We start from the raw sequence: 27,133 nt of genomic DNA, 5'->3' as shown, positions 1-27,133 counted from the left end.
AGTTCGTGACCTACATCAGTGCTTTACAAAAAGAGTAAAGATTAATCATAAGGAACAACACTCATACAATGTAAAATTTCACCATTTCCTCTGTTAACCCCCAAATTAATGCAAGAAATTATTGGTTATATATAAAGTATATAAAGATACAGAGAGATATATAAAGAAGTAAAGTACGCATAGCATATGAAGCATATCTAAGTGTATAAAGTATAGAGAGAGATAAAATACGGTGCTCGTCCTCATAGGCTTGCAACCCATGCAGCAACGGTGACGAAAACACACCTCACCGTAATATAATTTCCTATGACCGGTGCTAGGAGGGGAATGCATAGGAAGAGCAGTCAATTACACCTGAAGAGCTGGAACTTCAGGGAAGGACAGAGAGGAAGGAAGTTGATTGAATTGGGCCTTGAAGGGCAGGTGGGTCTGTGATCAGGCTGGGAGATGAGAAGAGAAGCAAGACATTTCAGGAGAGGGAACCATGGGTGTGAAGGTTCCAGAGCGTGGAAGGACACAGGGTTGGTTTAGTTACTGAAGTGAAGGCAGGTGTAGGAAGACGATGGTTGGAGGGGATGGCTGGAGAGGGGGACTCAGGTGAGACTGTGAAGGCCTTGCAGGTCAGAGGCATTTGGATATTTGCTGACTGGATGAAAGGTCACCTTGTTAATGAGGCCTCTGCAGTCATCTGTGTAAAGCCATAGCCCTCACCTCTTTCATTCTCACTCTTTACCCTCCTGGTGCCAATTTATTTTGTGCTTTGCATGTATCAGATAAATGACATTCCACTTCTTAATGTCCTTAATGACCAAGGTCTCTCTACACGAGAATGTAAGCTCCATGAGGCCAGGGGACTGTGTCTCATTTTTCTCCCTGTGGTATCCAGAACTTCTAGCCAGCAGCTTGCACATAGTAGGTATTCAAATATTTGGTGAAAGACTGAGAAAGAGACAGAATGAAAGAACAGAGAGAAAGAGCAAGAGAGAGAAAGAGAGAAGGAAGGAAGGAAGGGGAGGGAGGGAGGGAGGGAGGGAGGGAGAGAGAAAGAGAGAAAGAGAGAAAGAGAGAAAGAGAGAAAGAGAGAGAGAGAAAGAAAGAAAGAAAGAAAGAGAAAGAAAGAAAGAAAGAAAGAAAGAAAGAAAGAAAGAAAAGAAAAAGAAAGAAAGAAAGAAAAAGAAAGGGAAAGAAAAGGAAGGAAGGAAAGGAAGACAGAAAGGAAGGAAGAAAACAGAGGCAGAGATGGAGGGAGGGAGGGATTCTCACTCCATATCATCAGGGTCACAGATGAAGGGCCTAAAACAAACATTAACTGGTTCTTCTACCTACAGAAGGAGATTCTATGAGGGAGCAGTGAAATAATTAAGCATTCATTTAAAATGAGTAACTACACTACCAAATGTGAAACAGATAGCTAGTGGGAGGCAGCCGCATGGCACAGGGAGATCAGCTCAGTGCTTTGTGACCACCTGGAGGGGTGGGATAGGGAGGGTGGGAGGGAGACGCAAGAGGGAGGAGAAATGGGGATAAATGTATACATATAGCTGACTCACTTTGTTACGCAGCAGAAACTAACACGCTATTGTAATGTAATTATACTCCAATAAAGATGTTAAAAAAAATTTTTTTTAATGAGTATCTAGTAAAAATGCCAGGACAAAAACTACACAATACATTGTATCCCAATGAAAGGGATCGCGAGGCACCAAACGACAATCATCATCATTTGTAAGCCACCTTCTTCTATGGTTCTTTGAACAATTATTGCAAAGGATTGGCCAGTCTTGTGAGTCGGCATAACAAACCAGCCTACTTCATGATTTAATTCCATTTAAAGCCAATACTACACATTAAGGAAACAAAACGAACCATCTGTGTTCAGCTGAACTCTGCCCAATTGTTCTTTCGCCTCCATTGCAACTTGCCCGGCAGGCCATCTAGAATTTTAAAGGTAATGACTGTAATGATAGTACCACCTCAATTCATAAGGCCCCCTTCTTCTAAGGCATTTATTAGTCTTCAAATACCATGTTAATTAGGCTTCTGCCATTCTTGAAAGTTATGATTTAATCACCTTCACCTTGCAGAAGGTTAATGGAGACATGAACAGGTTAAGATGTGTGGCAAAGGTCTCAGGGCCAGCTGGGAAGGAGCAAACTCTTCTCCTGGGACACCATCCACGCGATTAACAACAGCTACCACCGGGGTCTCCACCACGGGGGTGATAAAAAGAAACAGGCATAAAGCAAGCCCGTCACTTTTTCTTTCATATCTGTTCTCAGGACTCATTCCACACCTAACCCAGGGTCATCTTAGTTCCCTAAGGCGACCAGAAGCAAGTCACACACACACACACACACACACACACACACACACACACACATCTAATTTTTCACAACAAAAAGGGTTCTTAGGGAGAAGTTGGCTGGAAGATGAGAGGAGAAAAGTCTGGAACAACCGATCTTTTTTTTCTGATCTTTATTTTCATTGTTTATTTTATCTTTTATTTATATTTATTTTTATTGATATTTATTTTCTGATATGGACAGTTATTTTCACCACCCTTTTCCCCAAAGATCAACATGATGCTTCATTGTGGGCGCCTCTCAAGCGCAGCTCCCCTGGATGTGTTAACTACCCTCCTGCCCACAGGCAAGAAGACAGACCAGTTGGCCCCTCTGGGTCCTATCATTCTGCCCTATCATTATGCAATATGTTATCTTCCTTTCAAAGGTTCTTCAACTGCTTCCTCAAGTTAATGTCTTATCTATTAAGAGCAGGATCCGTTGGCAGAAACTATTGAAGGTTTCAATCTATTGCGTATTAACCATGCTCCCGATTCCAAGCGGAAGTTGAGTCAAATCCCACTGCCATTTGTTAGGGGAAGGAAAGAAATATGCATGTTCGCATTTGTAAATGCAAAGACTGCCTCTAGAAGGTTAACCATAAACTCACAATGGCTGTTGCCTTGGGGGAGGGGGACTAGGGTAAAAGGGGGCAGGAAGATTTATTTTACACTTTACATCTCTCATACCTTTTGAAGGGTAATTAAACTGAAAAACAATACGTGCAACAAAAACTGAAGCTTGGAAACTATTTCCGCTGGAGCCCTTCATCAGAAAAATAACGATGATGACTTGGCATCTTGGCTTACCTACAGTGCTTGGCAACCGAAGAGCTTACTAGTTAGATGGTGAGCTCCCTGAAGGCAGGGGACACTTTAATTGTACCTTAAATCTTCTTCCTTGTATTAGCTACTGATTGCTACATAACAACCCCACAGCCCCAAATTTAGCAGTTAAAACACAAGTATTAGCTCAGTTTCAGTGGCCCAGGAACTCGGGCACGGCTCAGGGCCTCTCAAAGGCTACAGTCAAGGTGTCACGCAGGGTGCAGTCCTCTAAAAGTTCACCTGGGAAGGCTCCCAGCTCACTCACAGGGCTGTTGGCAGGATTTGGTTCCTCATGGGCTATTGGCTACCTTAAGTTCTTTGCCATGTGCGTCTCTCCATAGGGTAGCTCACAATATGGCAGCCGGCTTTGCTCAGAGCAAGTCCAAGGATGCGACAGACAAGGGCTTAATCTCCAAAATATACAAACAGCTCATACAACTCAACAACAAAAAAACAAACAACCCAATGGAAAAATGGGCAGAAGACCTTAAGTGCAAGTCCAAGGAGTCTTTTTGCACCCTAGCCTTGGACGTGACATGCCACCCCTTTGGCCACATTCTATGCGTTAGAAGCGCATCACCAGGTCAAGCCCAAACATGAGGAGAGTGAATACCCAGAAACAGAAGCCACAAACTACACTTAATGAGAACCCTGAGACATTGTAGCAGGGTCCCAACTTTGGTCAAAAGTCATTTGAGACAGCTCTTACGGAACAAGCATGTCTCGCAGTAAAATGAAACCAGAGAGACACAACTTCACTCAGACCAGCTTCGGAAGATAAGAGGTATTATAAGCACTCACGGATGGAGCTGGGGGGCTCCGAGAAGAGGCAAAAATAAAATTCACAATTAACTTTCAACATCAAAGTTGGTATCAGCTATGGTCTGATGTTCATTTTTTTTTATGTTCACAACACCATACGTGGTGTCGATATCCTATTCTTTTTGGAATGATTAATTATCAATTCTTAACTTGTGCAATGAAAGAGAAATAAAATACTCAGGTGTAATGTCAAACATTAGCTTTCTGTGAAGCCCACTGTAAAGCACTGTGGCATTTAAATGCTAGAGTTCAAAAGCTGAAGAAATCAACTGACCTTGAAGTTCACATATCTGATCCTCGTCTTCCAGTACGATGACTCTCAAATTCACGAGCTTATCAGTATATGTAAAATAGGTTAAAATAAAAAAGCAAACAAGATTTTTTCTTTTCCTCACTTAAGTAAATCCTTGAAAGGGTTAACAAATATACAACTTGTCAATTTCTTTAACAAGTCCTTTTAAAATGAAAATGCATTAAGTTCGCCTTGGCTCTAAACATAGCTGAAGGTTTTAACAGGATTCACTCTGTAAATGCCTGGCTCCCAAGTTACTATGTGCAGCTGTAAGGAACATCCTGTTGTGTGTTTACATATATGAACAGCTTCGGGAATATAACAATTAAAAGAGTCAGATCTTATATCCTGCTCAACTATGGTAGGCTGGCTTCCAATTCAGGGCGGGGTTGGGGGGAAGACCAAGAAAACTCGGAAGATGTGTGGGTGGGCGGAAGAGTCACAATTACACTGGCAACAGGGCTTTACAAGAGTTTGCCAGCGATACCCCAGGCCAGAGAAATCACTTCGTTTAAACTCAGATACACTTGCCTACTCCTCCCATTTTACAGCCCTGAAAGTCTGTTCATTGGCTTCAGCCAAAGGGGTTGCCTGATGGCAATCATACTGCACACAAGATGTGAGAAACTTATTTTTCCTGTGAACGGTTTTATCCTAAGAGAAAGATGTGGCTTCACATTTCCTTTTCCAGCTCACCTGCCCCTCCCCCTCCCCGATTAGGAGATGATTTCTAAGTGGTCAAGAGTCCAGTTTCAGCAGCCACGTCCCTGATTCCATCATGATTTGGACAGAAGACAACTTCCTTGTCTCAGCAATGCAATCATGATTTATGTGGCCTGGCCAAGGCTGGCTGTGCAAACAGTCAGCCAGGTGGTTAAAATTCATTAAACACACTTACAGACCATTCACATAACCACTGCTGGTCAGATGTGAGCGACCTCCTGAACAGCAAAAGGCAGGCCTTCAGTTCAGACTGATCTGTTTCCAAATCACTTGGGGAACGTCAGAAAAAGAAAAGGGCGAGGACCCACGAGTGTCTACTCTCTCAAACTCCTGGGAAAGTAGATTGTATTGATGTACAGAGTTAGGACCAGGTTCCTGGTCTAGGCTAAAATGTAAATAATGAATTTCTGTTCTTGCCAACAGATGAGTTATTTTGATCATATTCTTTACTCTTTTATTCTCAAGGCTTTCATACCCATCTGAAGAGCTCTGTTGAGTTTTTATAACACTATCAAGTAGTTAAGATCTTAAAACAGAACCACCTATTTTAGAGCCATAAGGGTTATTAGAGAGAATGTCCAAACTCTTCATTTTTACAAGAGGAATTTGGAGCTCAGAAAGGTTAGGGGAGGTGACAGTGCTGGACCTGTATTGAGTCTCCCCCCTGCCCCAGTGTCTCCATCTGTAAAGTGGTGATTAATGGATTACCTAAATCTTCAAACAGTTATTGAATGCCTAGTAGGCTACGGACACTGGGATGAATAAGATACGATGACAGTCTCCTCAAGAGGAGAGAAACCATCACAGAGATCATTATAGTTCAATATGGTAAGGGCAGGAGAGGGTTGCAAGCCTCAGATGCAGTGGGAGCTTGAAGAAGTCATACCTGACCCAGCCTGGTACCTGACCGAGCCTGGGAAGTACCCGGGAGGGGCTCCAGGCCAGAAGAACACTGAAGCTGAACCTTAAGCAATAAAGAATTGTGTTCCTTCAAGAAAGTGCAAAGGGGAAAAAAGTGCCCTGCCCTCCCTTTAGAATTCCTGTGAAACTAATGTCCAGCATGTGAAGGTACTTGGTAATCAGCAAATCACTACACAGACCTTAGCTATGAGGTTAAGTGACTGAATCAAGGTCACTCACAAGCTGATGCTTTTCAGAATCCAGTCCGATGTCTTGGAGTTATTCCACTCAGTTATTTCAATCACTTCCCCCAATGTTTATATCTAGACATTTCCATAAACTTGAGTGAGTTTTTGATACACTAAAAGATACCCCATAGACAGCAGACTCTTACAGCATCCAAGCAGTTCTCTGCCTCAACTTCGGGTTAGAATGACGCCAGGTGCACCCCGGTTGGGTGATCAGTATCTCCGGCATCCATATAGTTGATGCTCCACAAGTGATTCTAATTTGTAGCCAAGTTTGACCACCTCATGTATTAGCACAGCCAAGAATGGGCTGCAGGCTCCCACCCAGAGACAATTCCTCAGTCACCTCTGGTTTATGCATCTCAAGGAAGGCGCCAGAGAACATGAAATCCACTTGTTTCAGTCTGGACTGTAACGTGGTTCTTTAAGGAAAACAGATTTAGCCTCTGAATGATGACTGGCCTAGATTAATACTAGTTTGTCTTTTCTGAAGGTACACAGGTTGACAGGGCAGGGGGGTGATGCCCAGAAGCATGACAGGTGGCGGAGAACAGACTGTCTGGGCTAAAAATGCCCTACAGAGAAGGAATAAAATAGATAATGGTCAGATTACAGCGGGAAGAGTGCACCTGGAGGAACGAAGGCATGGAGACAATAATATCTAAGTGAATTCCTGTCTTAGAGAAGTACTACTGTATTTATTGTGGTTCTTTGAAAAGGATGACAGTCATAAAACGGGATGGATGCATCTGTCTCAAAACAACAACTTTTTTATGTTTCTATTTCGTTTAATCATACAGGCAGGCCCATGTAAAATAAGAACTTTAAAGGTATCAAATACAGCTGGTAGATGCTGAAAATGAAGCCATAAAATACTTCTTGACACGATTCACAGGAAAATCTAAAAGAAAATTAAGTATTGGAGAAAACACAGAAGTCATCTTTTCTACCATTTATCAAAGGTCCCTGGTTGTTGTTCTTTCATCAACGTACCTGGTCCTCCCCATCCTTGGTGTCCTTGCTACTCAACATGAGGTCTGCGACCAGCCGCATCTCCATGACGAAGAGCTCATGAGGATTACAGAATTTCACCAACCAAACCAGAATCCACTTTTTTTTTTTTTTTTTTGCGGTACGCGGGCCTCTAACTGCCGTGGCCTCTCCCGTGGCGGAGCACAGGCTCCAGACGCGCAGGCTCAGCGGCCATGGCTCACGGGCCCAGCCGCTCCGCGGCATGTGGGATCTTCCCGGACCGGGGCACGAACCCGCGTCCCCCTGCATCGGCAGGTGGACTCTCAACCACTGCGCCACCAGGGAAGCCCTTTTTTTTTTTTTTTCTAATTTATTTTTGGTTGTGTTGCGTCTTTGTTGCTGCGCGCGGGGTTTCTTTAGTTGCGGTGAGCGGGGGCTACTCTTCGTTGCAGTGCACAGGCTTCCCATTGTCGTGGCTTCTCTTGTTGTGGAGCACGGGCTCTAGGCATGCAGGCTTCAGTAGTTGTGGCACACGGGCTCAGTAGTTGTGGCTTGCGGGCTCTAGAGCTCAGGCTCAGTAGTTGTGGTGCACGGGCTTAGCTGCTCCGCGGCATGTGGGATCTTCCCAGGCCAGGGCTCGAACCTGTGTCCCTTGCATTGGCAGGCAGATTCTTAACCACTGCGCCACCAGGGAAGCCCCAGAATCCACTTTTTAACAAGAACCCCCAGGAGATTCACATGTGCATTCACATGTTTGAGAAGCCGTTGGTCTACACTATACCGCTGGTCTACACTATAGAAGTAGCCACTTTCTGGAAGGTCCATCCCAGCCACAGGTGGGCACAATCAGGCACCGGATTTTCTTTAAGATCCACTTAATTTCCAATATTACCCCTACCGCAATCGGAACTTTTTATTATTTCCCAAGTCATTCTTCTGAGGAGCCCAAATCATTCCTCAAGGTGGCCCTCCAATGTAACCCCTTGTAGGGAACCTTCCTGAACACCCCTAAACTGAGCTAGTAACTCCCTCCTCTGTGCCCCCATAGCCTCAAGTTTCACGCACCCCTCCCTCACCCCTCCAGGCTGGTCTCCATTCACTCCCCACCCACTAACATTCCACTGATAGTCATCAAACCACAAGCTTCGGCCATTCTGTCAGCCACTGAGCTACAGTGAGCAGGACAGAAGCTTCCAGGCTCATAGGGCAGCACACCAGTCATCCCACAGATAAATAAAGGGTTACGCGCGTGAGTACAAGAGAAAAAGAGCAGAGGGCATACGTTGGGAGAGACCTATTTCATTAGGGTGGTCAGAGAACGCTCTGAGGAAACGACACTTGAGCCGAAAAGCAAGAGATGAGGATTCATTCAGGGGAAGAGTTTTTCAGGTGAGAAAGCCACAAATGTGTAGGTGCTGAGACAGGAAAGGGCTCCTCATAGAAACTGAAGTAGGACGAGAACAGACCTAGCGGGGAGGAAGCAGGGCCGGGCCCGGCGAGCCATGGAAAGGAGGTAAATGCTCTTGTAACTGCAACGCTGAGCTACAAAAGGGTTTTGCAGGCGGGTGTGGACGTGCTTCGGGATGAATGGCTGCTCTGGGCTGGAAGGTGGAAAATGGAGAGAGGCATCAGTCAGGAGACTCGTGGGATGGTCCAGGAGAGGGAGCGGGTGGCAGGTGGAGAGAACCAGGTGGATTCAAGATCTTCTGGAGGTAGAAGCAACAGATCTTGGAGATGGAATGGAAATGAAGGTCAAGGTGGTGTCGTGTGGGAGAGAAAGGGGTCACAGCTCAAGTCCAGCTAGAGAGGAGTCGTCTTCTAAACTGGTTGGGGTTCAGTGCTGGATGTGTTGTGTCTGGGGTGGGTGCTCTCAAGAGATACTCAAGTGGAGGGAACAGGCTGGCAGGGAGAAAAAGCTGGCTGTAACGGAAAGTCAGCAGAAATCGGCATATTAATAGTATTTAAAGCCATAGAAATAGAGGCGATTGGGCTTCCCTGGTGGCGCAGTGGTTAAGAATCCGCCTGCCTTTGGGAGTGATGAAAATGCTCTCAAATTGATTGTTGTGATGGTCTTACAACTTTCGAATATATTAAAAAGTATTGTATACACTCAAAAAAAAAAAAAAAAAAAGAATCCGCCTGCCAATGCAGGGGACATGGGTTCGAGCCCTGGTCTGGGAAGATCCCTCACGCCGCAGAGTAACTAAGCCCGTGCGCCACAACTACTGAGCCCACGTGCCACAACTACTGAAGCCCGCGCGACTAGAGCCCATGCTCCGCAACAAGAGAAGCCACCACAGTGAGAAGCCCGTGCACCTCAACAAAGACCCAAAGCAGCCAAAAATAAATACATAAAAATAAATTTATTTTAAAAAAAGAAATTAAAAACAAAAGAAATAGAGGTGATTACCTCGTAGAGGGGGAAGCAAGCCTGGGACTGAGTCCTGCAGAACCCCAGCATTTTATGATCATGCCTGTCTATCATTTACAGCAGGATTTCTCAGCCCTGGCACTACTGACACTCTGGGTGGGAGACTTCTTCACGGTGGAGGCTGTCCTGTGCATCATCTGTTTAGCAACATTCCCAGCCTCAACCCCTAGATGCTAGTAGCATCCCCTACGTTGTGATAACCAAAAATGCCCCCTGGGGGCCCAAATCACCTCTGGTTGAGTAGGTCAGGGATATTTTTGCAAAGTTTTTAATAAACCTGGTGACTGTTTCTGTCTCAACATGTTCACAGCCAACCCAGGATAAGTGTCCCACAAATCATGTCAACTTTCTCATGTTCTGTCTTTGTGGACAAGCACATAAAATTGATTGAATAAAAGCAGCCCGAGTATTAAGCTTCACTTTGCTCCATCTCATGGAAAACAATTGTTATACTAACCCCAAAAGACTTTCCAGGTCCTGAAAACTCATTATCTTTTGACAATAACGTAAACCCAAACCAGAACAGTGAGTGGATGTAGGCATTCGCTGTTTTCCCTTGGATGCAAATACTTTCTAGTTCAGAGTTATAGAATGATCTAGAAGTTTCCAAGTATCATTAGTAAAAAGATCTCTCACCCAGACCAAGATGTCACAAGAGTCCATTTTTCCCAAATAGGAGCTAACTAACAGTCATCCCCGGTATTATGTGGCATTTGCAAAAGAATGGCAGTAAGTTACAAAAGGCGGGACCAAAATCTTAAAATATCTATTTTTGTGTGTGACTATTTTGCTAAGTAATAAGGTCCAAGAACTTGGTTAGTCTCATCTGGCATCTTTCTAAAAGAACGAAAGCCATAAAATTCATGTGATCAGGCTATAGTGGGTTCTTTTTATCCCAGGGTCACTGCAAAAACAACCAACTTAATATACTTAAGATGTAATTGTATTTAGAACAGCTCCTACAATTTAAGCACTGTGCTGGGGGCCAGGCTACAACATGAGTGAACCTTAAAAAGGGGCTCTGCTCACCGAGGTGACCACCTCATGCAAGAGACAAACAGACCAGCAATCACCATGGCGTTTGGGGGATGACACACCCCTGGGCCGCATCCTTCCTGCTTCTCGCCTGCTTGAGGTGTCGTCACCAAGGAATCCTAACACACTCCTCCCTGCCATGGCTGGACATTGCCTTGGAATCCTACTCATCCAATACCTCTAGGCCAGTGAGTCTCAACCTGGAGCGTCCTCAGAACCATCTGGAAGTTCTGTTGAGCCACAGAATGCTGGGTCCCACTTCCTGAGTTTCTGATTCAGTAAGTCTGGGTGGGACCCTCAGCTGTGTTCATGCTGCTGCTGCTTCTGGGACCATACTTTGAAAACCAGTATCTAGGCAACTACTACGCATCAAGCCAAGTTGGCACGTGAAATAAAAGCTAGCCACCGTCTCTGAGATGGCGTGATCCAAGCTGGGAGAGGAACGTGCGGAGAGGGACTGGAGCAAAAGAGGGGCCCCTCACTTTGACCTGGGAGCGTGAAGCAGCAGGAAGTCTTCCAGGAGGAAGTAGCACCTGGTCAGCAGGTGGAGGGGGGGAGGGGAAAGAGGGTCGCAGGTGAAGAACACAGCATATGCAGAGACCCTGAGACAGCGGGAATGTGCTCTTTCCCAGTAGAATTCTGGGTAAAAAGGGAAATGACATTTGTTATCAGGTAAAGTTAGCAGCAGCAACTGCACTATTAACTGCAGGAATGAAAACGTTCCTTTTCTACGGAAAGCATTTTAATGATCAAATATTTCACTGTCATCCTTTTTCCTTTTGCGCTGAGTGCTTTCCTCCTTAAACAATAGCCCCTGCTTTAAAAGAGTCTACCACAATACCAGGGTTATTAAATACTAATAACCCTGCTATTTGAATATCACTAAGGACATGTGCAAACATGGCAGGCTCAGAGTTAGTCTAAAGATGGTGCCTGCAACAGACCAGAAAACAAGCAAAGACATAAAGTAAAAACCTCAGGATCACATTTAAGTGGAGACCAATTGAGGCAGAGGTAGAGGAGGGAAGGATCTAGGTGTATTTTGTCATACACCCTATACACATATTAAAAAGCATGATTTGGTGTGGTTTTTTTTTTTTTTTTTGGCTGCGTTTGGTCTTCGTTGCTGCGGGCAGGCTTTCTCTAGTTGCGGCGAGCGGGGGCTCCTCTTCGTTGCGGTGCGCAGGCCTCTCATCACGGTGGCTTCTCTTTTTGCGCAGCACGGGCTCCAGGCGCCCGGGCTTCAGTAGTTGCGGCACACGGGCTTAGTTGCTCCGCGGCATGTAGAGTCTTCCCAGACCAGGGCTCGAACCCAGGTCCCCTGCACTGGCAGGTGGATTCTTAACCACTGCGCCACCAGGGGAGCCCCATGACTTGGTTTTTAGACGAAGCCACACAAGCCATGTTAAATACCCTACTGTCCATGAGAAGTTCCCTGACTTTAGCAAGTTCCCATTAAATATACAACTGGCCCCTTCCCGCGTCTGCTACAAACATTTTGAGCTGTGTGTGTTGGTCCTGCCAACTAGGCAATACTGTATCAGGCTTCCACTGCCATCCTTGTCCGTAAAGCAGGGCTAGAGCATTTGCACAGCTGCTTTCTTTCCTCAAATTTCACTGCTTTATTGGCGCTAAAAAATAGTCGAATGTATGATTTCACAAAAAGAGGCCAAAATTAAAAGGCTGACCCCGAGGATGGCAAGCACTGGTTTCATAAGGTTTCCAACGTCCCTGTGGAAATCATCATACCCAACTCCACGCTTCTGGTTCCCAAGGTTACGTGTCTCCAGCCAAGATTTCTGAATCTATCAGAGCTCGACCTCTGGCCCCTCCTGGGTGTCCCAGCAACTGGAAGTTAACACGACCAAAGCTGAATTCTTAATCGTCCAGCCTGCTCCTCTGTCTCTGACATCATTATCTCCCATCCCTTATGTTAGAAACCTGAGAATCACCTGCTCCTTCCCTTCCGTGAGGTCCTCGAATCTGATCTATCACCAAGACCGAGACTCCACTTCTAAAATGCAGCTCCCGCCCTCTGCGTCTCATCTCCGCTCTGTCACCCTGGCCCAAGCCCCCATGACCTCTCTCTTTCGGCCACTGCAGCAGCCTCCTAACTGGTCTCCTCCCTGCTTCTGGTCTTGGCCCCCTCCCGCCCCCGACCCATTCTCCACATCACAGCCTGAGTTTTCAGCTGAAATCAGAAATCAAATCATGGCACTCCACTGCGTACAAATACATCAATGCCTTCCTATCAGCTTGGTCTCTGCCTACCTCACCCCATGCTTCTTAGCCCCACTGTCACTTCTCCCCAGCTGTCCTGGCCTTCTCACAGTTCCCAGAACACAGCACTAAGCTCTCACCACAGGGCCTTTGCACATGCTGCTCCTATGGGCTGGACCAGGAAACGCCTCAACTGGTCTCAACTTAATGTTCTCCTCCAAGAGATCTTCCTGGGCTAAATCTTTTATTGTGGCAAAATATATACAACATAAAATTTACCATCTTAGCCGTTTTTAAGAGTACGGTTCAGTGATATCAAGTACGTTCACACGGTTGTGCAGCCACCACCACCATCCACCTCGGGAACGGTTTCATCCTTCCAAACTGAAACTCTGTACTCATTAAGCAATAATTCCCATTCCCCCTCCCTCCGCCCCTGGTAACCACTGTTCTACTTTTTGCCTCTATGAATTTGACTATTCTGTGTACCTCATATGAGTGGAATCGTACAAGTAGTTGTCCTTTTGTGTCTGCCTTATGTCATGCAGCATAACGTCTTCAAGGTTCATTCATGTTGTGGTGTGTGTCAGAATTTCCTTCTGTTTTAAGACTGAATAGTATTCCGTTGTATGGATAGACCACTTTGTGTTTATCCATCCATCCTTCCACGACCATTTGGGCTCCTCTGGGGCCATTTTAAAGTCAGCCCTCGTTATTCTCAGTCATGTCTTATTTCCCTTTAAGTGCTTATTACAGATTCTAATTCTAATATCAGTCTGTTTCATATCTCTTTTGTTCAATATTTTGTTCAATATCGACTCCTGCCACCTCTCCCGCAACAAGCCCGTAAGTGTCACAAGGGGGCAGCCCCTGTCTGTTTTGTTCGTCCCAGAATTAACCACCAGGACATAGCACGGGAGCTGGAGTGTAGTGGGCATTTAATAAGCAAATGTTGACGTTTTAAATGAAAGAAAATCATTAGGTCACTAGAAAGCCACCAGTCTTCAGATTCACTCACAAATCCCACGTACTTTGTATTCAGCTATGAAAGATAACAAATTAATGCACATGCGCGTGTGCGCGCATACATGCGCACACACACACACACAGACACTCACACACACCCCTTCACAGAGACATATTTAGCTCTCTGGGCACAAACAATTCCCTTTCTAACATTAGTCAATCTATTTGTAACTAACATACATTTCCATTTCCTGAATTCTTTTCAAGAATGCCTCATGTGCAAAAGTAACTTGTGTACTCAGCAATTAAGAACTTAAATACTGATAAATGCTACAACGTGGACAATTACACTAAGCAAAGCACCAAGGAAACATTATGCTAAGTGAAATAAGTCAATCACAAAAGAACATATGCTGTATGCTTCCTTTTATATAAAATGTCCAGATAGGCAAATACAGAGAGTCAGAAAGGAGAGTAGAGGTTGTCAGGAGCTAAGGGGAGAAGGAATATGAGTGACAGCTAAAGGGTACGGGTCTTCTTTTTCGGGGTGATGAAAAGCTTCTAAAATAGACTGTGGTGATGGCGGTACAACTCCGTCAATATACTAAAAACCATGGAATTGTACACTGTAAAAGGATGAACTGTACGGTACATGAATTATATCTCGATAAAACTGTTTGAAAAAAGATAACCTGTGTGTGTGGAGATGGGGGTGGCCTGCCTGAATTTGCAGGCTGGAAAAAGCTTGCCTTCCCAATTAGACAATGCATGGCAAGGCTGGGAGGAGTGGGGCAGGGATCACAGCCTCGCCTGCAATTTGGCTGCTGGCCTGCAGGGGCAGCCTGTTTTTCTCTTACAGAGGAGGCCTCCTGGCCCCGCATACCCCGTTGGTTACAGACCATCTTCCTTCCAATACATGCAAAGGCCTCTGCTTCCTGGAAATCATCATTTTCTACCACCTCCCCTCTCCCTCCAGCAAGGTAGAACATGCTCTAATGATAAACAAAGTTCTCTGTTGAAGTTCTCTGAACCAACACCTTATATAAATGTGTATCTCTGAAGAGCCTCTTTATAACCTAGTATGAGTGATCTGAGCACACTGAATTTACAGCGTTTTGAAATTCAGATTTCCATTTGCAGCCCAAGCTCTGCCAGGAAAGTTATCTTTGCCTCCTCTTTCTCTTACACCCCACAGCCAATCTGTCCGGAAATCCTGCTGGCACTACCTTTAAAAAAACATCCACAACCTTCTCTCTCTCAGACGTCTCACGCTGGTCCCAGGCTCCAACATAGCTCACCTGGGTTAGCCTCCTAACTAGTCTCCCAACCCAAGAGCCCTCCCTGGCCTGGTCTCCACACAGCAACCAGAAGGACTATTTAAGATACAAGTCAAATGAAAGATCACAACCGTCCAATGGGCGACAGCCTGCACCGACTCCCCCCCACCCCTCTATCCATCTTGCACAGTCAGAGCCAAAACCCTTCTGCTGCTAGGAAGCCCTGCACGATGGGGCCCCCCACCTCTCTGCTCTGTCTTCCCCATGCCCCGCCCTCCCCACTCACAGGTTGGAGGAATAGCCAACTACTGCCCGCATCACACCAGCCAGGCACCGAGTCATCTGTCCCCTCTGCCTGGGACACTCTCCCCACCCCCAGATCTTTGTGATTCACCCTCTCCCTGCTGAGCCTTCACCCAGATACCACCTTCTCCACTCTCCAACTGCATCTTGCCCCCTTGCACACCCTCCCAATTCCTTTACCCTGTCCAGCTTTCTCTCTTTATCCTCTGCAGCACCAATCTTCAAAAATACCATGTAATTTACCTATTTATTATCCACAGTCTCCCTTCCCTCTCTAGAACGTGAGCTAATTGACGGCAGGCTCTTTAGCTCCTTGACTGACTAACAGATGCCAAGCGCCAGGCGCACAGGATGTGCTTCGTAAGTATCTGTTGGCCAGCTAGCTGTTTGTTTTGGACTTTAAAGGCTAAGGAGGAGGGTCCACTCTGTGAATTGACTAAGGAGACAGGAAATTCCCTGGGAGAAGCCATGAGTTTACTTCTCTAGCCACTCAAGACGCTAGAACTCAGGAAATGAGACCAGCAGTTACTAAGAGTACAGGGTCTGAGCAAACCTTCTTCAGCTTTAAAAAAGTGTTGGTCCGAGTGATCTCGAGGATCCAGGACACACTGGATGCTACTTATGTCACCACTCAAGAGTCTGAGGTTCTCAAACTGACCTTTGAGAATTTTCACCATGTTTCTCTAGGTAAGGGGGAAAGGCTAAGAGTGATTTAAAAAAACATTCTAAGCAATCTCCAATTGAGCTAGGCAAAGCATCAAACCGCCAAGAGATTAATACCCTTTGTGGCTGGGACTGGCACAGGGCAGGGAGATGGACTGACACCCAAGAATGGTGACATTTGGGGTTAGTTTGAAGTCTGTGTGTGTGTGTGTGTGTGTGTGTGTGTTTACTTAAAAAAAAAAGCCTTGCTTTTTAAATATCCTTATCTTGGCTAATTTTCAGGGCACCGTATGAGCAAAAACTCACATAAAGAGTCTACTGTTCTCGGGTTTCCCTGGTGGCGCAGTGGTTGAGAGTCCACCTGCCGATGCAGGGGACGCGGGTTCGTGCCCCGGTCCGGGAAGATCCCACGTGCCGCGGAGCGGCTGGGCCCGTGAGCCACGGCTGCCGAGCCTGCGCGTCGGGAGCCTGTGCTCCGCGACGGGAGAGGCCACAACAGGGAGAGGCCCGCGCACCGCAAACAAACAAACAAACAAAAGAGTCTACTGTTCTCTAGAAAATACAGATTAAGATGTCTTTAGCCTAATAGACTGACATCTAATCATGATCGAAAGGGTTCTGGTTTTATCCTGCTCCACAAAGAAGCACATTAGTACACAGATGCAACATCTGATGATTCTGTCATCCTACAGTCTATTAGTGATCTCTTGCCTTTTTTCAAAGCTTATCTTGAAAACCATGGATTGTACCCTAAGGTAGAAAACAATCTGATTTTTAAGTATTGCATTTTTCAGACATTAAATATCAATTTTTCTCTCATTCTAACCCTGCCTCCTCCAAAAACAATTTTTTTTATCTTTCATTCAAGTCAGTTCTGGGGGAAAGTTAAGGATTTTTGCCTCCACTAGAGAATATCCTCCCTGGAAGGCAGATGTGGTCTGCATGGGTCTCCAGACGGTACAGCCAGGTCTCCTGGGCTTTTACGCCCACCCCAGCACACAGCACAGTATCACCCACACTGCAGGCCAGCACGTGATGATACGCTAAAGGACCATCAGCTTCGTCAGAGCAGCTGCAGGTGAAAATGAGAAATGAGGCTGCCCTTCACATGTCTTCCAGGTAACCAGCCTCCCTGCAGTTCCTCCTGTTCTTATCTCCAAGATGTTTTGGAGGAAAGTGTGATATTAAATACTACATGACCCTGCCCATCTTAACCATGTTCTATGAACAATGAATCTCACAAAACTGAATCAGATCTCAACAGCTCCCGTGAAGAAACAGATACTCATAGGCCCATGCCTGCAACAGCATTACTCACAATAGCCAAAGATGGACACAACCCAAACGCCCCTCAGCCAATGAATGGATCAACAAAATGTGGGATATAGACCCATGGTGGAATATTATTCAGTCTTGAAAAGGAAGTGGAAGGAAATTCTGACTCATGCCGTGACAAGGATGAACCTTGAGGACATTATGCCGAGTGAAATCAGCATCACAAAAAGACATATATTGTATGATTCCACTTACATGAGGTACCTCAGAACAGCCAAATTCATGGCGACAAACAGACGCTATCAGCGGCCACAGGGAGGGAGAAATGGGGAGTTACAGTTGAATGGATACAGAGTTTCCGAATAGGATGATGAAAAAGTTCTGGACATGGATAGTGGCAGAGCTGCAAGATACTGTGAACACGCTTAACGCCACTGAATTCACCTTAAAAATGGCTAAAATGACAGATTTTATAAATATTTTACCATGATTAAAACAAAAGGCCCATGAAATAAACTTCTGCACTAGAACGAGATCATGAGGAACCTCCTCACCTCCCAGTGTTGTTCTGGTACCAAAAACAGAGCATAGATTTTCATTTAATTCTCACCATCTCAGCAGCTGAAGAAGCCTACACTCTTAGTTTCATTGTTTTAACAAAACTTCTGAGCTTATAGAGCATCTGCCCGTGCCTGGCTTAGAGGCCCACACATGTGTTTCCAATATGGTGGTAGGGCCACTCTTTCCCAGTGTGAAATATATAAACCCCGACCTGCCTCCCCACACGAGTGACTATTTCAACCACCAAAGTCAAATGGCTGTTTTCTTATAGAGAGTGTTAAATGTTTCCCCTGGATGCACAGATCTCTGATCTTAGAGAACAGTCTCAATAGTTCACTGTGTCCCAAGAAGACACAGTAAAGATTTGTCCACAAATCATATCGCACTTTATAAAATAAGTAATGCATCCAACTCACGGGAACTTCCCCAAACAGCAAGAACGGGCGATCAGAGACTGTAAGCGGATAATGCTTGGTGCCCGAGTTGTTCCGATGAGGCTATTCCAGCTCAACTCAATTTGAGTAAAGGTTAGAAAACTGGTTTCAAATGCTGCCTTGCTCTAAGTCAAGCAAACCTCAACTCTGGTGAACAAAAGCCACACAGCAAAGAGACAAAGCCATAAATGACAGCCCTGTAAATAAAGACCAGAGCTGCTAGCCAAAGGTCAGGCTACACACGTACTCAGTGAGGAGTGCCAGGCTTCTCGGTCACGCTAGGGGGAGGTGCCATCACCACAGAAGGATGGCCCCAGAACCGGGGTGACCTGACACCCCCCAACCCCAGGAGTCCTTTCCCCAAGACTGAGAGCCAGCTTCCTACCACTGATCTGTCATAGCCTCCAGGCCCAGCTCTCCTTTATAAAATGCAAATTCACTAGACTTGAAGACTGATAATGAACACAGAGCTTCAGAACTGGGAGCGGCCAGGGCCACCCTCCATGGTCTAAGACAACCACCTCTCCAGGCAGAGAGGGACAAAGTCCAGATCAGGAAGAAAGACAACACCAGGTCTACTTTCTTACCAAAGAGGAAAAAAGAAAAAAACACGACTCAGGCCCTCTGTGAATCCCGCAGGCTTCCGTGAAGCAAGTGGGTAATCCCCAGCACAGTGCCTGGAGAAGATGTTCAAGCCATTGTTTTAAATGAATGAATGAATGGATGGATGGATGGATGGGTGGATGGATGGGACTGTAGCAAAGGTCTCTGTCATTAGCGATGCTTACCAGGTGCCACAACTCAGAAGCCATGCAGAAAGTACCGATCCTTTAAAAAGACTCAAGGTTCAGAAACTCCCAAGTTTTGAACAGGGAAGAGTAATTTTTTTTTTTTTTTTTTTTGCGGTATGCAGGCCTCTCACTGCTGTGGCCTCTCCCGTTGTGGAGCACAGTCTACGCACGCGCAGGCTCAGCGGCCATGGCTCACGGGCCCAGCCGCTCCGCGGTATGTGGGATCTTCCCGGACCGGGGCACGAACCCGCGTCCCCTGCATCGGCAGGCAGACTCTCAACCACTGCGCCACGAGGGAAGCCCTAATTTTTTTTTTTTTAATACAAGAGTACAGAGGTGAGGAAGATGAAAGACAGACGGGAAGTGGGGGAAAAGGAGACCCAGCAGTGCTCAGTACGTCCCAAGGGCCTCCCTCCACTCTGCAGGAGGATAGAATGCCCCGGTGGGAGCAGCCACCCCTCGTGGCTGTGACTGAGTGAGCACATCCCTAGGTCACTGAGCGCCCTGGTCCTTCGTGCCACTCCCCAGACACTTGGGTTCCAGAACCCAAGCCCTGGATCTGAAAGTTCAGAACCTCGCCCCTGCTCCAGGGGACTCTTTCTTACCAATGCCTGGTGCAAACAGACACCTATGTTTGCTAAATGAATACTAACATACAGAGTGATTCCCGTTTCCCGCATAGTCTAGGAGAAAGGCAATGGCTGCATGAGCCATAAATATTTGCTGAGAGATATCAACAACACAACAGTAATAATACTGACTACTTTTAATTGAGCTCTGTGCTAAGCCCTTTTAGATAAATTCTCTCGTTTGGAACTCAGCACACAACGCTCTGAGATAGTACTATTACTATTCCATCTTACAGATGAGGAAACTAAAGCTAGATCAGTTAAGTACTAATAACTTGCCCTGGGTTATACAGCTAGGGAGCAGTGAGGCCTGGATTCCAAGCCAGGTCACAGGACTCCAAAGCACCTGCCACTAACCCCTCACTGCTGCCTCAGGGTTCAGTCTCCATGGGACCAGTTATCAAACATAGTTCCCATTGTGCATGGTTTTGGTGACAATTTATTTTAACATGCAACACATTTAGAAGAATTAGGAAAAGTATTAATATGTTCCTAAATAATCAGATGATAAAAAATCCTTTGTTTTCTAATAAAAATGAGAAACAAGACTTTTATACACACACATACACACACACACACACACACACACTGATGTGCATGTGTGTGTGTATACCTTCCAGACTCTTCTTCCATAATGCCAGCTCTTCGGTGACACAGGACCTCAAAAGATCTTGGACTGGATATTATTTATAGCTGGGCACAGGGATGGGGATCTGGGAGTAAACTGCTTAACAGAATAAACCTGTCTTCTTTTCGTGTTATTAAAACTCTTCTGGTAGCAAATGAATTTTTACTTATCTTAATAAGTAACAAAACAACACCTACAGGCATGAATGCAATTAATCTAATTGAACAATGCCAACAAACAGACCTGAACACTCACAAGATACCTAAAGACACCAAAAAAAACACATCCCAGGAGACTAATCTAGAAGCAGATATAGAAGCAAATTCTAAAATTAAGTGCCTAAGAAATTGTAAAGGCACCTCTCTTTACAGACATGGGACACGAACAGACCCCATAAAACTTGTTCTGGTATCTAAAAAGCAAGTTCCTCTGCATTCGTAAGAGCGCAGGCTTCTTTTACAATGATTGAAACTAAAGAGCAAAGGTAACTAGTAGATTAAAATCTCTCCCAGGTGAGTTATAAGGATCACCCGGATTCCATGAATGTTTAGGAAACACTAAAATTGAATTCAAACTTCAGTAAGGCAATAAAATATTTAAAATACACCAACTATCTGGGCATCATACTAATTTTTTTTAAATATCCATTTAATAAAGAAAATAAGAAAGCAACATTCGAACACCTATTATGTGTAAGGAAGGTTCGCCTGTTCTCTCATTTAATCCTCAGCAACCCAAGGAGGCTGAAAAATATTTTTTCCAGCAAATGAGTGAATTCAGAAAATTTAGGAATTCGTCTAAGGTTATACAGTTTTTAAAGTAAATAGATAAGAATAAATTGCAAACATTAAATACGATTTAAAGTAAAAGAACTGAAACCTGTGGGGATCTAAATCCATATGTTTTCCACGACTCCTTGCTTTAGAAAACAGAGAAAGAAGGAAGGAAAAAGAAAAAAGGAGGAGGGAAAGGGCAACAGATAGGGCAAGAAACATTCCACAGCTGCATGTGGTCAGTGCTGTTACTGCCAAGACCACAGAAAAATACAGGTGAAACAGAGCCAGTCCTCAACTCGCTTTACACCTGCAGACAACTTACACATGCACGTTTTCACCACATTATTTTAAAGGCTCAATTCCAAAAACATGCAAACAGAAAACCCCTCCTATTTCTATCACTAACAAGTAATAAGTGCATACCGATATGCATTTTCCTTAAAATAAAAAACAGAGAACCTGAAAGTGGCCAAGGCCGCTTTCACGCAGATGGCATTTCCGTTCACTAGTATTAAGCTGTCTGAGTCTTGTTCGGCCCCCAATAACAGACCAAAGAAATCCTAAAAATTATGAATGTACGGTCACCATAAAATGGCAAAGGAACAGAGGTTAAGATTTCTCACCTAACATTAGAACATGGAAGCCTCCACTACCTAATGAATACCATTAAGAGGATTCCGAGGAATAACTGCAGGCAGGCAGATTTCTCCCCCAGAAAGTAACAAGCGACAGCTAATAACCGTTCATCACCTTTTGCACAGTATATGCATTTATAATAGGTTTTAATAAGGGCTTCAACAACAGGCCTGGAATTAATGAATGGCATTTTAGGTCCAACACAAAAGTACTCCCCAGACATGAAAATTAGAACTTCTACTTCACATTTTGTGCTGTTTTCTCTTTTAATCTGCCCTTGTGTTGACCATCACTGGAGATTTTATCACACATCATTTTTGGCTTTTGTTTTTAAAAGCAGTTAACCTTCCTCTGGAGCCTACCGCGTGCTGGGTGGTCTTTCAGTACTCCGCCTGTGTTGTCTCATTTCATTCTCGAGGAATGAAGGCAGAGATGTGAAGGCAATGCAACCAGGAAGATGGGAGAGAAACTTTTCTTAAGCCAACAGGGCGGGCCGTTTCCGGGAGGGGAAACTGGCGGCGTCCGGAGCTACCCAAGGACTTCGAGCGCGCCAGGGGCTTCGCGGGCAGGACGAAGGGTTCGGGCGGGGCTGAGGGGGTCACTAAGCAGAAATGGAGCTCGGGTTCCCTTTCCCCGCGCGTATCGAACCTCCTCCGCCGTTCTGCATCCCCTCAGCACCCTCGTCCTCCCCTACAGCTGTTACTGATCAGTGTTCCAAGCCTCCCCTCCCCACCCCCGTCGGGGACCAGGCGCTTACACTCCCCGGAGAAGCTGGGCGGACAATTACAAGCTCTTCCCTCACCTGGGGAGGAGTGGGGAAGTGGGGGGGTTAAAACACTCGCCATTCCCTGCAACACCCCTCCCCCAACAAGCTGCCACTCCGCACGCCCAGAGCGAGGTGACAGCGCCAGGCATCAAACTGGGGAGGGAAGGAGATGGCCTGTTGGCAGTGCCATGGGAGCTGGCGGATACGACCCTACGATCACCGGGGAAAAATGTACCCCTCTTCCGCATCACCTCCCAACCTGCACTGAGGCCCTCGGAAGATGTCTGGAGGGTTCCTGGTCCCGCAGTAGGCTTGGTGGGGGCGACCTCACCCTCCATCCCTCCCTGAAGGTGCTGCCGGTGCATTCGGCCCAAAGGTCTTTTTTCGGACGCGTTTGCATCGGCTCCCAAAGGGGCCACCAGCAGAACCCTGTCAAGAGGGACTTCCAGAGGGGCGACAGATATTGCAGGGAAACCAGCGGCGCTCCTCAAGTACCCACAGGCCCTGCCAGGCTTGCCCCTCGGAACTTAAGCCCGGACCTGAGCGTAGCAAACGAAAGAAGAACCCAAACACCTCCCGCAAGTTCCCTCTCCTCCCGCAGGTGAAAAGCCCATGGCCTTCTCCACAGTGCTGCCTGCCCCACCAGCTGCGTCTCCCCATCCCCAAGGCAGCGAAGGCTCCCGGCACCGCCACCCAAATCCCACCCTTGCGGGCTCAGGAGCCCGAGGGCGCGGACAGCTGCTGCCACTGCATCCCTGTTCTCCGGAGTCCGCCGCCCCTGGGCGGCCAGGGGACCTGCGGGGCCCGCGGGGTGCGGCAGATCAGGGGTCGCGGCGCCGCGCCCCTCCTTACCTGGCGCTCGCTGGGCCCCGACTGGGGCATCCGCCGGGTGCGCGCCTATCCGCGCGCTCGCTTGCGCACCTGCCCGCAGCCGCCGCCCGCCAGCCCGGCCCCAGCGCTGGCCGCAGCGCTAGCGCTTCATGGCGCACGGGGCTGGCCCGGGGCCCCGGTAAGCGTGTCCAGTTGGCGGAGGCTCCTCCGGCTCTCGCAGCTCTCCAGTGGCTCCCCGCCTGCCCCCGCCCCGCGTACGCGCCCCCTTCCTCTGCGGCCGCCCTTTTCCCTCCGCTCCGCGAAACCAGCCAAACTGGTTTCTCCGCTCCCGGGTGTTGCCTCTAGTCTCCTACTGGCAGCCGCAGCTGGGGCTGGGGGCGGGCCCGGCCGTCGGCCCTCCTTCTGTTCCTCCCCTGGGCGGAGAAGAGCTGGACGGCGAGCCCCGGCACGGGCAGACGCAACCCAGGTCGAGCCCCGTGCCCTCGTGCGCCCCGGCGTTAGGGGGTCACCCAGGCCGTGCCCCGAGCGCGTCTCCCGCCTCGCCTGGCCCGCTCTCGGCTCCCTGGACGCTCCCGCCTCCCTGGGGACGCGATTGCCACCCCGCCCCGCCAGCCCCGCGTCACTTCGCCGCCACCCTCGGCCAGTCTGACCGCCGCTTGAGGTCGGTGACCGCGCCAGCCCGGAAAGCTGGCGAGGCCGCGGCTCGCCCGGGACCTGAGCTCCCTCGGTAAGGGGAGCTGTACCCTCTCGATGCCAAGTCACGTTCGGGGACCGGTCACCGAATGCGCGTCGCGGTTCGCCGCACGGAGGGCGGGGGAAGAGACAGCGCCAAAAGACTTCGAGAAACTTATCCTGTAATTGCAGCAAGCAGGCTTTCGGCTGAAACCAAACGCCCTCACCTTTACGGGTTTGGAGTCAAAAGGAGCCAGGGCGCGGCGTGCGAATGGTGCGGTGTAATTGGAACTTTTGGACTCACGTGCCTGGTTGCTAGCTGGTGTCTGGGCGCTTTGAAGCACCGTCCCTTACACCAGAAACTCTGTTCCGCAGAATTTTACTGCTCACTTGCTATGGAAAAGTCTCTGCGATAAGAATGGAGGAAAGTCAAAGGTGAAGCAAAGAGTTTGCTGAAAATGTACTAGGGGAGATAGGACTCACAGACAAATAGCAAGTTATCTGCAGATCAGAGAGGCCAAGAGTTCAGACTCCAAACTGGGGGCTTAAGGAAGACTTCATTTCAGAGGCCATGCTTGAGGTGGAACTCAAAGATCCACACTTTCCGGGATCCGGGTTGCATGAGGAGGATATTCAAAGAGTGGTCCACCAATTTGATCTTCAGTATATGAAAGATTCAACCGATATTGTTAAACACAGGTGGTGCTGGTCAGTCGTTTAATCTCTCTGAGCCTCAGTTTCCTCATCCATAAAATGAGTCTGGACCAGATGATCTCAAATAGTTCCTTCCAGCGCTTATTTTCTGAGCCCAACAACAGAGGAAATGTCCAGAAGCCAGAAAACACAGGGCCTGTTTAGTGACAATGGGGTAGACCAGATGGCTGGCAGTGCATCGGTAAACAAGACTAGTGAGGGAATTGGGGGCTGGAAACAGGTCCCAATTGAAGGCAGGCTACAGCGTTGGGGGGGCTTGCTTTTGGCAGCACCTGCAAACGATTCAAAGTTCATGACCACAGCAGGGACATGATCAGGTTGTGTTTTGGGGAAAGTAAAGGGGAGAGTTTGGAAAAGGATAAGGCTAAGATTGGGATACCACTTGGTACAGTAGCATAAGGTGGGCCTGAAGGAGTTGCCGGTGGAAATGAAAAGGAAGAGGGGCTTCCAGGGACACCACGGAGGAGAAATGGCCAGGGCACAGAGTGGCCAGAACCTGCACCCGACTGGCAGGTGGAAGCGTGGAAGATGAGCCAAGTTCTCCAGACTGGGTGACGGTGTTAGGAGGAACAAGAGAGGTGGAGGGGAGAGAGGCTGCTGAGAAGGGCAAATGCCAGTAAACCTAGGAATCAAGAGATGACTCCAGACTAAAGGAGGGATCCCTTCCTCCTTGCAGACATCCCAGCAAGAGCTCAATCTGTCCAAGAAAACATTGCATAGAAGAGAAACTATATTCAAACACATCCAATCCACGCCCATGCCCGGCTCTGATAAATACCATCCCCACGGCTGCATTTAACATCCCTGTGTAGACACTGAAGATTACAAGCTAGGTTGCTTCTCTTACAGACTATGAGGGAGGGGGGGAGGGGGGGAGGGGTACATGGGGAGGGCGAGGTGTGGACAGTGAGACATGATGGGTGTTGTTTGAAAGATTTGTTCGTTTAACGAATGTTTATTGAGTCCCTGCTATGTGCTAGGCACTGTTCTAGTGACTTGGATACATCAATGAACCAATCAGGCAAATTGTATCTTAAAAGGCGACAAACGCTTTGAAAAAATAGAACAGGACTGGCTGGGAGGGCGCCACTGAGGAAGCCTTCTAGGGCACCGTAAAAGTTCTATATCTCGAACTGGGTGGTGGTTATACTAGTGTGTACATACATAAAAGTTAATCGACCTGTGCACATAAGATTTGCACACTAAAAAATTAAATAATAAAAAAGAGCAAAACCAGACACCATAAAACTTGAAGAAAACATAGAACACTCTTTGACATAAATTCTGGCAATATTTTTTTGATCTGTCTCCTAAGACAAAGGAAACAAAAGGGAAAATAAACAAATGGACCTAATTAAATGAAAACGCTTTTGCACAGCAAAAGGAAACCATGGACAAAACGAAAAGGCAACCCACTGAATGGGAGAAAACGCTTGCAAATGATATGACCTAAAAGGGGTTAATATCCAAAATATATAAAGAGCTCATACAACTCAACATCAGAAAAACAAACAACGTGATTAAAAAATGGGCAGAAGACCTGAATAAACATTTTTCCAAAGGAGACATACAGATGGCCAACAGACACAAGAAAAGATACTCAACATCACTAATCATCAGGGAAATGCAAATTAAAACCGCAATGAGATATCACCTCACACCTGTCAGATGGGCTATCATCAAAAGACCACAGATAACAAATGCTGGCAAGGATGTGAAGAAAAGGGAACACTTGTACAGTGTTGGTGGAAATATAAATGGGTGCAGCTCCTGTGGAAAACAGTATGGAGGTTCCTCAAAAAACTAAAAATAGAACTACCATATGATCCAGCAACTCTAGTCCTGGGTATTTACCTGAAAAAAAAAACAAACTAATTTAAAAAGATACATGCATCCCAATGTTCATAGCAGCATTAATTATAATAGCCAAGGTATGGAAGCAACCTGAGTGTCTATCAACAGATGACTAAAGGAGAAATGGTATATATATATATATATATATATATATATACACACACACACACGCACACACACACACACACACACACACACACACACACACACAATGGAATACTACTCAGCCATAAAAAAGAGTGAAATCCTACCATTTGCAACAATATGGATGGACCTAGAAGGTATTATACTAAAATAAGTCAGACAAAGACAAATATTGTATGTTATCACTTATATGTGGAATCCAAAAAATAAAACAAAGGAATTAATACAACAAACAGAAACTCACTCACAGATACAGAAAAACTAGTGGAGAAGGAAGGGGGGAGAGGCAAGATAAGAGAAGGTGATTAATAGGTACAAACTAGTACATATAAAATAAGCTATAAGGATATATTGTATTGCACAAGCACAAGCAAACATTTTATAATAACTTTAAATGAAGT

At 46.6% G+C, this 27,133-nt stretch overlaps 1 protein-coding gene across 2 annotated transcripts in view; it reads right to left on the bottom strand.

The window, feature by feature from the left end:
• ATP8B1 (ATPase phospholipid transporting 8B1) overlaps positions 1–23,641 on the bottom strand; it is a 113,518-nt gene extending 89,877 nt beyond the window's left edge. The window contains exon 1 of one of the 2 annotated variants that reach the window (XM_082853604.1): positions 23,370–23,641. The gene's annotated coding sequence lies outside the window, so the exon portion shown is untranslated. Of the gene's footprint in view, positions 1–18,273; positions 18,375–23,369 lie in introns of those variants that run through there. The other variant, XM_082853606.1, reaches the window with a different exon arrangement.
• Between the last annotated feature and the right edge of the window lie 3,492 nt (positions 23,642–27,133).

Source organism: Leucopleurus acutus (genome assembly GCF_964270905.1).
Source record: "Leucopleurus acutus genome assembly, chromosome: 13".
NCBI lineage: Eukaryota > Metazoa > Chordata > Mammalia > Artiodactyla > Delphinidae > Leucopleurus > Leucopleurus acutus.
Note: the sequence above shows the minus strand (reverse complement) of the source record. Positions and strands in the feature narration are given on the sequence as shown.